The 9,215-nt window shown below is 36.2% G+C and overlaps 1 long non-coding RNA gene across 2 annotated transcripts in view; it reads right to left on the reverse strand.

The window, feature by feature from the left end:
- LOC106947807 (uncharacterized) overlaps positions 1–8,333 on the reverse strand; it is a 51,185-nt gene extending 42,852 nt beyond the window's left edge. Inside the window, exons 1-2 of one of the 2 annotated variants that reach the window (XR_001425046.1) lie at positions 7,461–8,333; positions 1,358–1,452 (exon numbers count right to left, since the gene is read on the reverse strand). This is a non-coding gene — a long non-coding RNA (uncharacterized LOC106947807). Of the gene's footprint in view, positions 1–1,357; positions 1,453–4,056; positions 4,217–7,460 lie in introns of those variants that run through there. The other variant, XR_001425044.1, reaches the window with a different exon arrangement.
- Positions 8,334–9,215: the final 882 nt, after the last annotated feature.

Consider the following 9,215-nt stretch of genomic DNA (forward strand, 5'->3'; position numbering starts at 1 on the left):
CTTATTGGAAACTCAAGACAGCCATAACATTATGATTTTTTACAAGTGTATGTACATTTTTGACCACAACTGTAACTGGAAGCACAGATATTCACACATAAGTTAAAAATATATGAAAAAAAGAATAAGCTATATAGTGACAATTCTTTAAGATAAACATAAACACGTTTTCTAACATCTCTTCACTTTTTCCTTTTCTTTCTTTCATTTCATTCTTTGTTTTCTACTTTAGTTTCCCCGCCTTCCCTCTCCTTCTTCCATCTCTCCATTTTTCCCTCTTCTAATTTCTTTTCCTCGTTACAACATTGCAGAACGAAGAAGAGCAGCAGGAAGTAATAAACGTCGGGACTAAGTGAGATTCAAGGCAGACTTAGTGGTTTGGTGAACTTGAACTAACCTTGATTCTCTGCATTCCTCTGCAAAGTCATCATGATCTCTGCTCATTTAATAACTGAATGCTAATCTGATCAGGCTAAGTGCTCAGAAATAACCGAGATGAGATGAAGCTGTCCTTAGACCTCCAGGCCAGACGGACGCAATGGAAAGAGTTCAGGCTAAAAATGCAGTAAAACAGGAAAAATTAGACAATAATGTAAAAACAGAGCCACTACGGAGCACAATCCAGGTAAAACAGGAAAAGTTAAACGATAATGTAAAAACAGAGCCACTACGGAGCACAATCCAGGTAAAACAGGAAAAATTAGACAATAATGTAAAAACAGAGCCACTACGGAGCACAATCCAGGTAAAACAGGAAAAGTTAAACGATAATGTAAAAACAGAGCCACTACGGAGCACAATCCAGGTAAATCGGTGGCTATGCTAACCAGCCTTAGCATTCACAACAGGCTAAGCAAACAGCGTACCAGAGAGTGGAGGGTGATTGACAGCGTCAAGACTTTGAGTAATTTTATTATAAAGTATCTCTGCTCTTACTTGAGTAAAATTTCTGCATTTTCTACCCACTGAATGAAAAACAAACATGTTTTAACCAAAACTTCACCAGACACAGGCACATTCCTGCAGTTTCTGTTAAAGTTTCTATAGTTTTTTATTGAAAGAAACTGATTTGGTAACATTTAATTTGTTATTTCTTGTTACTTATATGAATTATTGTCATTTTCGTTCTTAAAATACCAAAATTTCCACTCAACTTTATATTTCGGTCCACCTGATTATACCATTTTAAAATATTAAATGATTGATAACTTGATCAGTTGCTCTGTACTTGACTTTTTACCAAATACCTTTTTGCTCTTACTCGAGTGATTTCTGGCTACTTTTTACATTTACTTGAGTAAAACCATGTTGAAGTGGTGATACTCTGACTTGGGGAGTTTTTTGGTACTCTACTCACCTCTGACCTTAGAAAATGGCCGACGCCGCTGCCAGGTGTTAGACGTGGTCCCGGGTGGTTCTGGGAAATGGAGTCCAGAAGAAGCAGACGGTTTTCTGTCGGACAGTCGAGGCACAGAGGCTCAGTTTATGCAACAATCCGCCGTCAGCTAAATCCTCTTTACATAAGTCAGCTTATGGAGCAACAGACTTTCTGAAAAATCGCTGTTATTATCACTGAAACCAAATTAAAGTACGCTGCTATTACTCAAGCATTAAACAAAATTAAAACATGTTTTATGAAGCATTTAGATGCGTAAACGTTTCCCATATCTGACTGTGTGGAAAGCAGTAAATTGCAGGATAAGGAGAGAAAGCGACACTCCTGCTGACCTGTTTCTGTTACGTAACATCCAGAGCCGAGTCGCATGTCAAATGTCTGAACAGCAGGACTTTATAAAGACGGATGGAGGTCAGAAAAACCCAGAGAATTCATTTAAACAGTTTTATTAATGCACCTGTTTCATAAAACCGAACATTTATGCTCATTTTCAATATTTTATTCAGGAATGGACCTCGAGGTTTATTGTTAATATTTAATACTGCGATCACTGCACTTCTATAACGTGACAGAATTACGTTTTCACATTTGACAACTTTTCCAGCTGCTTTTTACATTTAACTAGATTTCCATATGTGATAAATTTTTATAAGAATCACAAATGATTCTGTGAAAATTAAACATTTGTTTAATAATTCAAGAATAACTCATGAAATTAAAGGTCATGTTATTTGTGTGTGTGTGTGAGGTTAAGTTTTACTGCATATATTTATTTTTAATCATTTAAAACAACAGTCATAATAAAACTTTTTTCCCCAGAGTCAGAAATTTGCAAATAAATGCATTCTTACACACAAACAATGGAAGCAAATCCATAAATATGTTTATAAGGTTCCATATTTATGGTAAAAGTTACTCAGTAAAAATTAACAGCAATATTTACTCTGTCACACAGAAAGAAATGTTGGTGTTCATATTTTAAGGTCATATTTTCACCATGTTATTCCTACATTTATAAATGTCAGAGTTCTAAATTAAGTATTTAATTTAAAAGCTAAATACTTTGTTTGCAAACTAAATATTTTGCTCAGTATGTAGATCCAAACTATTAAAAAAAAACAATTTCCAAACTAAACATTTAATTGCTCTCTGTATGCCCCACACACACACACACACACACACACACACACTTAGTCGTTGCCATAGCAACTGACAACAATGCTACTATATTTTTCAGGATTCGATACCAAAAAACACACAAACATTTCCCAAACACACAGAACTTTCAGTCCATTACAGTTTTATGTTTTCAGGCTTGATGTTTATTTTATTGCAACAGTGATTAGCTGTTGCAGGTTAGCTACCACTGCTATTAGCTAAGCTAATGGGGGCAGGGCCTTACACACCTGACGTCATAGTTTGGTGTGTATTTTTTTTAGTTAAAGCATCCAGAGGTTCGTCCTTCCACTGATGTTTGATATTCTGTTACCAATCTGGAAACTTATCACACGTGTCGTCTTTTGTCTCTGCTGATGTCAATACTGGTTTGCAAGTCTAATGTCGCGTTAATGTAAATGTTGAACTTTACACCCGGATGTCACAGACAGATGAAGGTGGAACGCAAGCCATGCAGATATTCCTGCAATGTCAGCAGTACGGGACCAGCTGAGGGGGCCTGAAGGTGAAGCGTTTGTTTCAGTGATTGATCTGCAGATCTTCAGTAATGATCCGGGGTTAATCACTGAACGAACGGGATCACAGAGTTCCTCTGAGACAAGGTGAGACACCCAGAAGAAGCTATGCTCTGGAGATTCAGAGGATTCAATTTTATCCCAGGAAGTACAATAATATTCCAAAACTAAACATTTAGTTTTAAAATAAATATTTAGCTTACTAACTGAATATTTAGCTTGCTAACTGAACATTTAGGTTGCTAGCTAAATATTTAGCTAAAGTAAATATTTGCTTTTGAACTTGATACTTAGTTTGGAAAATCAATATTTAGTTTGGAACTAAAATAGTTAGCAATATAACTATATTATTTTGAAGCAAACATTTAGTTTGAAAACTAAATATTTAGCTCAGACCTAAACATTTAGATGGTAACTAAATATTTAGCTTACTAGCTAAATATCCAATAAAATATAGGCAAATATTTTTAAATGATTTAGCCACTTAGCTACATGGTAGCTTGTTAGCTAGCATTTAGCTAGTAAGGGAAATATTTAGATTGTGAATTAATATTTAGTTTGGAACTCTGGCATTTATAAATGTGAAATAACATGGTGAAAATATGACTTATCTCAGTAAGTAAAATAGTATTTTGAATTAAACCTTTATTTATAGACACGTTGCAATGTCACGCGTGCAAGATCCCGTCCTCGATTTCCCAACTAAGGGCAAAAAAACTGCTAACTAGTGATGACCATCGCTGGTTTTTGCTGTCAAGTTGTCAAAATGATGCTAAATCTGAAATTTACGTAAAATAAGAAATTCAGCGTGTTTCGGTTCAGTCACGCCAACTTTCTGATCAGAGCAGGTGTTTAAATTAGGTGATCAGCCACCGCTGTGTTCAGCCGATCACTTATTAAACCTTTACCTTCACTTTCATTAATCCTGTACACGTCCACAAACATTGTAAACGTCATAAAGTAACATACCTCGTGTCTGACGTCACCCATGAGTTTAAAATTACTTTAAACTCAGCAAATCAAATGTTTAGCAAACGGAGCAGTTGGACTTACTTCCGCTAAAGGGTATACTCCCAAAATAAGAGCCTGAATTTCAAAATAAAACACGAGGTACTTCAAAATTTTACAATTAAATAATCAAGCATGAAACAACCATTTAAATAAATTTTTTAAATATTATCGGTTCTTTACACTTATTCTAAATGTTGTACAAAGACAACCAACAAAAACTGAAATTAATTATATGAAAAATGTCAGAAAACAAATAAACCAGCATCAGGAGTAAATACTCCTGAAAATCTTCAAAACATGTGGAAAGCAACTGGTCAAGACCGCTTTAATATGCAACAAGATAGTCTGAATGCTTGGAAGATAAATATATAACAAGGGATTAATTAAAACATTTTCACAATACTGTGGATTCTTAAATTGCACTTTTAATCTGTTTCAAACTTTGTTGAAGGAAGTTGTGGAGTTAAAATATTGCTTCTGAGCAAAAATGTAAAAATTTACTTTCAAATATTGATTTTCATGTATTTGTTAAAAGTAAATGGAATTACAGAGGAGCTCAAAACTGCAAAACCCATCTTTAGGCTGCAACTGAACATCATGCAGGATATGTGTGTGTGTGTGTGTGTGTGTGTGTGTGTGTGTGTGTGTGTGTGTGTGTGTGTGTGTGTGCGTGCGTGCATGAGTGCGTGCATGTTTTTAAAGAAAAATCCAATAAATCTGTTTTCAAATAAATAAATAATAACAGAATCATTTATTTTGGCCCATCATCGCCGTTTCCAGCTTCTCTGTCATCGCAGAGCATCATCTCTGTCTGCATCCGCCGTGAAGGTCAAGCCAAGGAGCTTCACACATTCACAAATAAATAAATAAATAAGTTGTATGAAACACACTCGCATTGTTCCAGGAATCCGTGCATGATTCTGCAACACACCAACAATCTGCACCAATCCGCCTGTTACCGCAGCTTTAATACACCAAGGCTCTATTAAATTTAAGAAAAAAAAACAGCTTTCATGGTATCGAGCGATCCAAACAATGGGGGGAACTGGCATTGGGGTTTCCATGGCAACTGCAGCAAGCTGCTAAGAGGGCTGCTTTGATAACATATGTCAGACTTGACTGCTTTGTTCACAGTGAGCCTAGCAACAGACTCTGAGATGCAAAGAAAACTCCAATAACTCACAAAAAGGACACAGTCAGATTATTCCTTTTATGTTCATAATGCTCCAAAATATAATTTAATCTGTAGCGATCAGAGCAGTTTCTGTAAATCAGGGATTGCCAAATACAATGACAAATGTAAAATATATAATTCTTGTAAATGCAGCTGCAGCTTTAATAGTTCAGAGTGTAAAATGTTGTCTTTTTGCTGCTCGTCTTCATGTCTCTAGTGACTGAACTCCCGTTTGTCTCTGCAGCAGCAGCAGCGGCGGCGGCGTTGGGTTGGGTGGGCGGCGAATACCGCAGCGGCTCGGCGCTGTATCACTGCCACGCGCAACGTGAGGAGCAAAGAAGGAGGCAGACAGATGAAAATAATTGGGAGAGAAGCGAGGATGGGAAGATGTTTCTAGGGAGGAAGACGGATGCGTCAGGCAGAAACATTAGTATGCAACCAAGTTGTTTGTTCAGTTTCAGGACTAAGGCTGACACACAAGAACCAGCAACAAAAACGCCTCAAACATCCAGTTATTGCTCAACTTATTGACATATCTGGCAACATAGACGAATAGCTGCACTTCAGTTACACTCCAGGCCCTGACAGCAGCTGTGCTGCAACTTTTAGTTGATTACACTGCAAAACCATAAAGTCTTACCAAGTATTTCTTACTCTAATTTTCAGTGCAAATAACTTAGTAGACTGAAAAAGCAACTAAACGAAATTCAAAGTCTTAAGCAAGACATAGGAGCTTGTTTTAATCCAACTACCAAAGTTATTTCTATTTTATAATAACCATAAAAATGATTTGACTTTTTTTAGAGTTCTGATAAATATCTGCACATTTCATTGTTGTTTTATTTAATCTTTTGTTGTTTCTTTCTGCTGGTTTGGACTTCTGAAATTCATCAAATTTGGTCTGAAAAAATTGCTGGAGTAAATATAAAGATCCACTGTATAAAAGCAGTCTGATTTTAATTTGAAGAAAATTATTTAAAAAAAAATCTGATCTAAAACAAGAAAACTTTACTTTGATTTAATGTTATACAGAGAAAATAAAGTCTGCCTGTTTTCAGCTGCAAAATACAAAAACTGCTTTAGAAAACATGAAGTCTGGATTATATTACTTTTACTAAAGGTTTTAATTACAAATATATGTCCAAAAGTCTTTAGATGTCTCATCTTTCTTTATATTTTTCTCCCAAAGAACCAGAGTTTTTCCTAAAGTGGTCCAGATAAATCATCCTCCAGCGTTTCTGAAGGTCTTTCTAAGGACTTTGGCTGCATTTCAGCCCAGAGTCTGACCCGTTTCACTTTCACCAGTAAAACATTTAAAAAGAACCCACAACCCCTGAACCTTTTCCCATTTTTTACTTTAACTAAAACCTATCAAACTAAGAACCTGGCCATTATGGAAGGAACAGCGAGAGGAAAGTTATTGTTGAAAGAAAGTTTTTTTACAGCAGATTAATGTGTGAGGGGAAACTGGGAGGAACCTCTCAACTCTGCGTTTCAAAATGGCCGCTCCTCGCATTAGAAATGCTGTGTTTTTGTATGACTACAACTTTTTAAATATTTTATACTTATCCAAAGTCATTTTGTATTCTTGACGGTAAAAGTTTTGTTTTGTACTTAAGTATATTCCAAAACTTGTACTTTTACTTTTACTACAATATTTTTTCATACAAGTATCTATAGTAGGGCTGTTATAAAAGAATATTCTAGTAATCGAGTACTCTAACGATTGTTGTTATGATTAATTGAGTAACCCGAAAAATCGCATCATGTCAAGCAACTGAAGGATGCTTATTGATCGCCCAAAAAACCGATAAAAACCTGGAAAATTGGACGTCACTCAGGCGCAGTGAGAGCGCTGCCCAAAACAAACAATGACCCGGCCGAACACGGTGCGCTAAATAAAAAACATAATTTAACAAAAAGCTTTGAGGCAGATTAATGTTCCTTTGAAATTTTAGTAATCGCAGTACTCGAATCATTCGAGGAATCGCTGCAGCCCTAATCTACTTCTACTTAAGTACAGAACATGATTACTTTTGACACGTGAACGTCACATGTGTATTATATATAAGTATATGTATAATACTAAGATAAATATCAGTAATATTTACTGTAGTACTCACTGCCAAACTAACAAAAGTAGCTTAGCTAACGTAGCTTTTAACTGCTAGCTAAGACGGACACTTACCAAGATGGCGGTTCTTGTGGGAAACGAGTTTCAGTTCCTCTGCTGCAGATTTTCGATTCTTTATATTTTGTTTAATTATTTTATTTCCTCTGAGGAGTGCGGCTGTGTGTTTATGTGTCTATTGGTTTGATTTGAAGTGTGAGGGGATGGGGCGGGGGGGTCTCTCTAAAGACATTGATGATCTGCCCCCTCCCCTCTGCGGTCCTCGGCACGTCTCCGTTGCCATGGCAGCGCTCGCATTGCCGCAGGCTGGCTGTAGCGCGGCGCGCGGGTTGAAAAGAAAGCGAAGAGGGAGGGAGGGGCGAGGATATGTTTTCCAATTCATTACCCCTACACCAATCCCCCCCCAAAAAAACACTCCAAAAAAAAAAAAAAAAAAGGAACCATCCCCCCTCAGACCTGGCAGGGCGGCAATAAGGCCTCGGCGCTGCTCAGTAGTCCACACACGTTGGATCTAAACTTCAGACTGCATTTATTATTCATCCCCGTCTTCTTCCACGGCAGACAGCTCTGCAGCCGAGCACACACACACACACACACACACACACACACTGAGACATAAATTGCATCAGTCTACTGCCTTTAGATATAATGTATTACAGTGCAGAATCAGCCTGCTGGATGATTACCCCCTGCAGAAGGAGACACCTCAATTCACCCAAACATGTGGACTTTCATCTTGTCTTCTGTCAAGTTCAGATGTTTTTTTATTTTTATTTTTATTTCTCCCTAATATCATTACTGTGTTCAGATGCAGCTCTGGTGCTCTGCACTGCAAAAACACAAAATCCTACCAAGTATTTTTGGTGTAGCTTCTAGTGCTAATATCTTAGTACGCTAAACTAATTTGCAAGTAACTTTTCAGGAAGATACAGGAGATTGCTTTAAGTCAATAATTCCTTCATATTGATTAAAAAGTTCTGGTTCCCTTTGCAGATTTTTTCAGATATATCAAGACATTTTCCCCATGAAATAATCTGCAAGTGGAACCAGAACTTTTTCATCAATGTTAAGGAATTATTTACATAAAATAAGCTCACATCTTACTGAAGTTACTTGTTAGTTTACAAATGTCTTAATGTCTTAAGACATTTGCACTGAAAATTATATCAAAAATAAAAAAAACTCAAGAAGATTTTGTGTTTTTTTAGTGTTAACGTGGTTGAAGAATGTGGGTTTTTTTACCCACACATTTTCCATGTAGGCTTTGATCCTAAAACTGGAAAAATGTTTCTATACTATGTTTTAGAATTATATTTTAACTTTTCTTTAAGAATAATTTCTTATATAAAAAAATAATACCTCAAAATTTGGATGTTTTATGCTTGAAATTACTTCAGTACACTGGAAAAACACAATTTTACCAAGTATTTTTTATGTTTCATCTAGTTTCAAGTGGAAATATTTCAGTATGTTTGAAATATGACAAAACTAACTTGTAAGTAACTTTCCAGCAAGAAAAAGGAGCTTGTTTTATGTCAATAATTTCTTAATATTGAAGAAAAGTTCTATTTCTAGTGGCAGGTTATTTCATTTTCCCATGTTAAAAGTGAAATAATCTGCCAGTGATTTAAAAGAAGTTTTACTTCCTGATTTACAGCCTTGAATTTGGGCATCTGTCTCTTTAAGAAGCTCCTGTTCTTTCTGAAGCTCCGCCTCCAGGAAATCATCCCAACATGGCTTCTCTATTAATGTTTTTATCAGCGTTACTCTGAGAAGTAGCTCCTATAGTGAGATCAGGAGCTCCACCAGGTG

The sequence above is a fragment of the Poecilia latipinna genome, unplaced genomic scaffold (assembly GCF_001443285.1).
Source record: "Poecilia latipinna isolate Pla-1442-1.1 unplaced genomic scaffold, P_latipinna-1.0 Scaffold15, whole genome shotgun sequence".
In the NCBI taxonomy this organism is placed as follows: domain Eukaryota; kingdom Metazoa; phylum Chordata; class Actinopteri; order Cyprinodontiformes; family Poeciliidae; genus Poecilia; species Poecilia latipinna.